The sequence below is a fragment of the Octodon degus genome, unplaced genomic scaffold (genome assembly GCF_000260255.1).
Source record: "Octodon degus isolate 3935 unplaced genomic scaffold, OctDeg1.0 scaffold00145, whole genome shotgun sequence".
NCBI classification, from domain to species: Eukaryota; Metazoa; Chordata; class Mammalia; order Rodentia; family Octodontidae; genus Octodon; species Octodon degus.
In genome coordinates this window covers 73,042-80,460 of record NW_004524721.1, presented here as the reverse complement: position 1 = coordinate 80,460, position 7,419 = coordinate 73,042, and positions in this window count along the sequence as shown.

Below are 7,419 nucleotides of genomic sequence, written 5' to 3'. Positions count from 1 at the left end.
TCTTGTACAGCAATTAACCACTAAGAAGAATATATGCAGTGTATTATTTGTTGAAAAATAAAATAAAATAAAAAAATTAGAAATGATAATTTCTAAGAAAAATGAAATCTTAGTAAACCAAATAATATTAACTTGAGAGCATTTGTTGTATTGTATAGTGTTGTATTGTAAATTGTGCTGATATAAACATGTGTGCACATATATCCCTGTGGTAGGTTGTTTTTAGTTCATTTGAAAAAATAATCAGAAGAGGTATATTTGGGTTGAATGGGACCTCCAATCATAGTTTTTTGAGTAATCACCCTGCTGATTTCCATGGTGTTTCTACCAATTTGTTATTGGTTGACTTCTTGATAATAACTATTCTTTCTGGGATGAGACGGAATCTCAGTGTTATTTTAAATACTATTTCTGTAATGACCATTGATGTTAAACAGTTTTTAATATATTTATTTGCCATTTGTATCTCTTAATTTGTGTAGTGTATATTCATCTCATATGCACTTTTTTGTACTGTCTTTGAATTTTGGGGACCTGATTTTTAAAAAAAAATTTATATGTTCTAGATAGAAGTTCTTTGTCTGAGAGATAGTTGGCTATAATTTTTACCCATCTCATGAATTTTCTTTTTACTTTATTGGTAATCTCATTTGATTTGCAGAAACTTTTCAAAAAAATGAGATCCCAATTTTTTATTCTTTGAAGTATTTCACGTGCAGTTTGGATTTAATTTATGAGCTCTCTCACTACCTCTGTGTCAGCAAGATTTCTATTTTCTCTTACAGTATATTTAGTGTTTCTGTTTTAATATTTAGATCTTGGTGCTTATTAACTTTAGTGTAGTGAGTGGTGAAATATGTGTGGCACCTTTCCTTTGTTTACCAGGATGATTTTTAATATTCTGGGTCATTTCTGGTTCCAGATGAATTTTATGAATTTTTTTCTAGATTGGTGAGTTATACTAGTAGTATTTTAAATGGAATTTCATTATATCTTGATATAATCTTAGTTTGCTGCATTCTGGGTGCTTGTATTTTATTGAATATTTTCACATCCATGTCCCTTAAGGAGATTGGCTTGTAGTTCTCTTTTTTGGTTGGGTCATTTTCCTGTTTTGGAATTAGAATAATGCTTGCCTCTAAGTTTGAGTTTGGGAGAATTTCTTCCCTTTCAATTTCATTGAAGAATATGAGAAGTAATGGAGAAGTAATTCTCTAAACTTATTGCTGATTTCAGCTGTAAATCCAGCAAGCCTCGCTCTTTTTTTTTTTTTTTTTTTGATGGTAGGTTTTTTAATTACATTTTCAACTTCAATGGGTTATTCAGAATTTTTATATCTCCTTGATTCACCTTTGGCAATTCATATGTAGCTAGGAATATGTCCATTTTTCTGCATTTTCCATCCTGTGAGAGTAATGATTATTGAAATAGGTACTGATGATCTTCTGAATTTCTATAGGATCTTTAGTGATTTCAACTTTTTCATTTTTGATTGGACGAACTTGAAGTTTTTCTTCCTTTTTTTTTGATAAGGTTGGCTAGGCGCTTATGAATCTTATTCTTTCAAAGACCCAACTCATTCATTCAGTTATTCTATCTATTGTTTTCTTCATCTGTATTGAATTAATTTGTGCTCTAATCTGTATAATATCCTGCCTTCTTTTGTCTTTGGGCTTGACTTACTCTTCCTTTTCTAGGCCCTTGAGTTGCAGCATAAGATAGTTTATTTGGGCTTATTCCCTGGGCCTGATGTAAGAATTTATCACTATAAATTTCCCTCTTCAGTCAGCTTTCATTGCATACCACAGGTTCTGGAAAAATGTATTTATAGAGGCTGGAGAGATGACTCAGTAGAATAAGCACTTGCCTGGCAAGCCCAAGAGTCTGAGTTCAATCCCCAGAAAAAAAAAAAAAAAAAAAGATGTATTTACATTTTAATTTTATTGCAAATGTTATTTAATTTAATCTTTAATCTTTATTTTCTTCTGTAACCCCTTGCTTGTTCAGAAGACTATTATTTAATTATCATGTGTTTGTGCAGTTTTTGATGTTTCTTTTTCCATAATTTCCCCTTGTAGTACATTATGATCAGATAATGTGCATTGATAATTTCAATTCCTTGTGTTGACTTAGGCTTGCTTTATGTCTTTATGCATGGTCTATTTTGAGATCATCCCATGTGCAGTTGAAAACATTGTATACTCTGATGCTGTTGAATACTCTGTTAAGCTCTACTAAGTCTACTTCTTTGCAAGTTTAGTTCTTTGCTGATTTTTTTTGTCTAGTTGACCTACCTCTGCACCAATAATATGCTAAATAGCACAATTGTGTTATTACTCGCTTGATTTTTCATGTCTATTAAAATTTGTCTTATGTAATTGTGCACTCCTTTATTGGGTGCATATATATTTATTGTTGATATGTCTTCCTCTTCCAGTTGTCCCTATCAAGTTTATAATGACCTTATTCATCTCCTTTCACCATGCTTGGTTTGAAGGTCACATGATCAGCAACCAGAATAGCTACCCCTGTTTTTTTTTTGTTTTTTTCCTCCTGGTTTCCTGTCACATGGAGTATTGTTTTCCTTCCTTTAACTTTCAGTCTATGAATTTTCTTTTGAGTTAAATGTGTTTCTCATATATACCTTATTATTGGATTTGGTCTTTTCATCTATTGCATCAGTATGCTGCTTTTGATTGGTGAATTGAAATCATTTACATTGATGATTATAACTGATATGTATTGGATTATCTTTGTTGTGCTATTTTATTACTGTAGGTTGTCTACTTTTCCCCTCTATTTAAATGCTTGCTTTTCTAGGTGACTCTTTTCTGTTGTTGTTTGTGTAGTTGTGGTCATTATTTTTCTCTTTCTAGAATAACTGTTAAGTACTCTTTGTAGAGTTTGTTTGATAATCATGAATTTCTTCAGTTGTTCTTTGTCATGGAAGGATCTTGTTTTGCCCTATAATTTGATAGATAGTTTTGCATGGTGCATCAATCTGGATTGGCAGTTATTTCCTTTCAGGACCAGAAATACTTCACTCAAAATACTTGTTGGGCTTTATGCCCTGAAATACTTTTTTCTGTATTTAGGACAGAGTCTACGAGGTCTACAAGATCTCCTTATGTAGATCAGACTCATAGTCATTCTCATGTTTTCATCCTCCCAAGTGCTGAGATTAAAGATGCACACCACCATGCCCAGTGTTAATAGCTGCCTCAGCATGCCCCACAGGTGAGGCCAGCATGACACACCAGGGATGCCCTGAAATATTTCTTACCATAAAATACATTAAGCAACATGAAACTGTAACTTTTTGAAAGTCCTTTTTTTAATTTTTTTTAATTTGAATGCTTATTGTTAGTGAGTGTGCTCAGAAAAGATTGTATGGAATGCTACCTGTTGGAAGCTAAATAATTAGCAGATACTGGAATTCATTTGCTAAGGCACTTCTTAAAATCTCAGAATATATGATATCTGTTCTCTGTTTTATAGCCATAAGAAATATACTTTATCTTTGGCATGAAGAAGTCACTTCTTAATAATATTTTATTTGAAATGCTGAACTATTTTAAACACATAAAAAAGTACTAAAGAATGACTTGAGAAGTTTTAAAGTGTTAGTCTACAATAGAATTGTAAGTCCAAATGTAATCTACAAAAGAATTGTAAGTCCAAATGTAAAAAGTTTTTTTTTATTTTCCTGAGTAGAATGATTCTTCACACATTCTCTTTTCAGTTTCCTAATAAGAATACTCAGCCTTGTTGAGTATGTATTGAAAAAGAAAGCTAAAATTCTGCTTAGTGGAAGATGAATAACAGGCATTGTGAGTCATTTGCCAAGAAGCTTCTAGAGTTTTATTGTTTATTGTACCTGTCCCATATTGTATACCAGTGAGGAATATACTATACACAATGTGTGAAAATGTGCACAAAAATTAGACCCCCAAATAAAGGACAAAATTAAAGAATGTGCAAGAAACTTCTCAGAAAATACACAACTTACCAATAAATACTTTTCTAAAAAAAAACTAAGCATAGTTGGCCATCAAGGAAATGCAAATTAAAAGAATGATGAGATTCCATATTATCCCAGAAAGTGACCATCCCCACGAAATCAAATAATAATAAATGTTAGGGAATCTGCACTAACAAGGAAACTTCTGTACTATTGGCAGGAAATAAACTAGTATAATAAATCTGGAAATCATATTGAAGACTCCTTAGAAAAGTGAAGTGAGAAATTCCATTTGCCTCAGCTTTTGCACCTCTAGATAGCTGCCTGAAACATAAAGACATCATCCTATAATGATGCACATATATGCCTTTTTATAGAAGCACATATCCATTTTCATAGTATCTAAATCTTATGAGTAGTCTATATGTCCATCAACAAATAAATGGATAAAGAATATGTTTTTATGCACAGTACAGTCCTACTCTGCTATGAAAAAAGATAAAAAAAAGTTATTTGTAAAGAAATGTACCTTGAGACCATAAAATTCAGTGAAATATATCAAACATATAAACTGAAATACTGCATGGATTCACTTATATAGAAAACAAAAGTAAAACAAAGAGTAAAATACAAGTTATTGACTAGTAAATATGGAATTGATCTTTTTCCAAGCAAAGGGGTTAAAGAGATGGAGGGAAGAAAAGAGAGGGACAGAAAGGGAATGTAAAAGGGAATTATATATTATATATACATGTACAGGTTCCTCACAAGGAGGATATACATGTGGATCAAATGTACTATTAAATAACAAAGAGAAACACCAAAATTATTGGGACAAATAATAACAGAACACATTTATGATGACATTTAGAATGCATAAAAATATTTGATGTAATTTATGTCCTTCTACAGTATTCATTAAAGAAAAAATCTAGAAAATCTAGCCCTTTTTTATTTTGGTGTAGTTGGTTGAATTTTGATACATTGTTATAAAGAATATTTGGAGCAATTAAAAATGAAACTCTGAAATCTGCATTAGTGAGAAACTTTTCCAATGAGGAGTGTCTATACATGTATCAATTAAAAACAGCAAGATACGTATTATGAATGTCAATGACCATACATCGTACATGATAAAAAAAAAAGAGATTACAAATTGAAAATAGTGATTGTTTCTAAATGGGAGATCTTTGGGAGATAATAAAATTTGCATGTGTTTTCAGTGTCCCAGCCTTGATGTTTATCACATTAAGTTTTCATCTATAAAAGAGAAAAAGATCTGCTGCTACCAGAGTTTCCTGGCAGATACCAAATATTCATATTTTGAATGCTAAATAAGAATAAGTTCTGCTATCTCTAGAACACTGGAATTCATGCAGAGAGCACATTGCTAAGAGAAATTCTATCATAAGTAACCACTGTGCCATTAACTCTCTATTACACCCTTATAATTCATTTTATAAATTAGATGGATAATAAATGAATGCAGATCTTTAGATAGTTGGAACGAGCTATATTTGACTATTTCAAATAGCTATTCTTGGGAAATTGCACCAAAGGAATCTATTATGTAAAAGATTAATTTAAGGCTAGTATGAACTGGATTCCATCATGTTACCTATCTTTACACCTCATTTTGTGTGCTCATTTTGTGTGGAATGTCTACCTCAAAATTGACTTATTTTCTATGAAGATAAGTAAAACATTTGGCTTATTGACACTCTTAACTGTTAAACAGTTTCACCTCACACCCAAAATACAGTTCATTAAGTAGTCCCATGTTTACTAATTGTACATGCTTTATCTAGGAAATGTATACATTAGCACACACCATTACCAAGCAATTTCTCTGTGGTTTTCTATTATAACTTCACTCACAAGTTTTTGGTTGATCAGACTTGCATTCATTGTGTCTCTTTTCCTTTGATAAACTTGTGCAGTTTCCACTTAAGTTTAAATATTAAAATTAGGTTAAAAAATTAATAAAATGAAAATCATCCCTCTCACCATGTATTTATTTTAAGTTTATTAGTCTGTCCCTTGAGAAAAATATAGAATATGTCTATAATAAAAACAAATTGTTCTACTTTTATTTGTGTATGCTTTTATTTACTGCTGAATTACAAAATTAAAAATTGTGAATTAATAACATCCAGTATTTTCATGCTTTACCACAAGATGAAACCACAATAGAAGTGTTTTTTTTTTAATTGAGGTTGGTAGGCATTGTAATGGCTGGGATTAAATGAATTGCCCATTGGAGACTAAATTAAAGGTATTTGCACAACTTTTATTAATTAGTCAGTGACCTATGTGCTCCCCTCCCCATCTGGGAAGACATAAAAGTTTCAGTTCTTTGTTCTCTACCTATATTTATAGTTTCTTTGTTGCTATGGCAACCTGGCATTAATGTAGCGCCCCTTATATCCTATACTTGCAGTCATAGCAGGAATGTGTTGCCCCTATATCCCATTACCAAGCAATTTCTCTGTGGTTATTGACTTGAGCAGAGGGATTTATGGCTTAGCATGGGCAAATAGTCTGTCTTCTTATTGCCCTAAATGAGTCCTGTCTCCTTTTATCTCCTATATGTTTATGAAGTTTGTGAAAGGCTAGAGGAAGGAGTGAGGAATTGGGGTAACTTAGGCAAGGCTGCTTCTATGTAAATACTTTAGGCAGGAGTTAAATTAAATTGAATTCTGCCTGAGTCTCTTCTACTTCTAAAAGTTAATAAGATATTATGCTAGATGACATCCCTTACATTCCCTCTCCTTAGGCATAATTTTCTTCCTAAGAAATATGTCTATCTAAATATGATGCCTTATCTTTTATTACATATTTAGTGTTATCCTTTATCTCCATTGGATTGGACTGTCTAATTACTCTCCATGTTTGGATCATTACCCAGTTGATGAGACAGGGCCTTAAAATAAACATGACTAGCAGGGCAATTACTGGCCTGTCAATTCCTGTTACAAGAGAGGTTAACCTTTGGCTCTAGTTAAATAGGGAATCATACTACTTGTGGCCACCATAGTCATTGTATCATCTTTTCCACTCTTCAGCATCATGGTCTAGTTTTTCTAGAGTCTTAATGATGACCCCTGACTTGTTGGCATAAAAACAGTATTCTTCTCCTAAGGCTGTACAGAGTTCTCCATGTTATTAACCCCCCAAATTAAACCCCCTTCTGTTTTGTAACACTACTTCTGCTAGATAATTTATTTGTTTATGTATCTGTATTTTGGTTTTTTTTATCTTCAATATTTGAGATTTTATTGGTTGTGTTGAGGATCAGTACACATGATTCACTTTGTACACAATTCTTAACACACATACCAAAAAAAAAAAAAGCCATATATTGTTTTTCAGTTGTTCCAGTGACTTTCCAGCTTCAAATTTAGAGGCAAATTTTCTTTAAGAGGATTAAGTACCAGTATCTTCAAATGCTGACAATG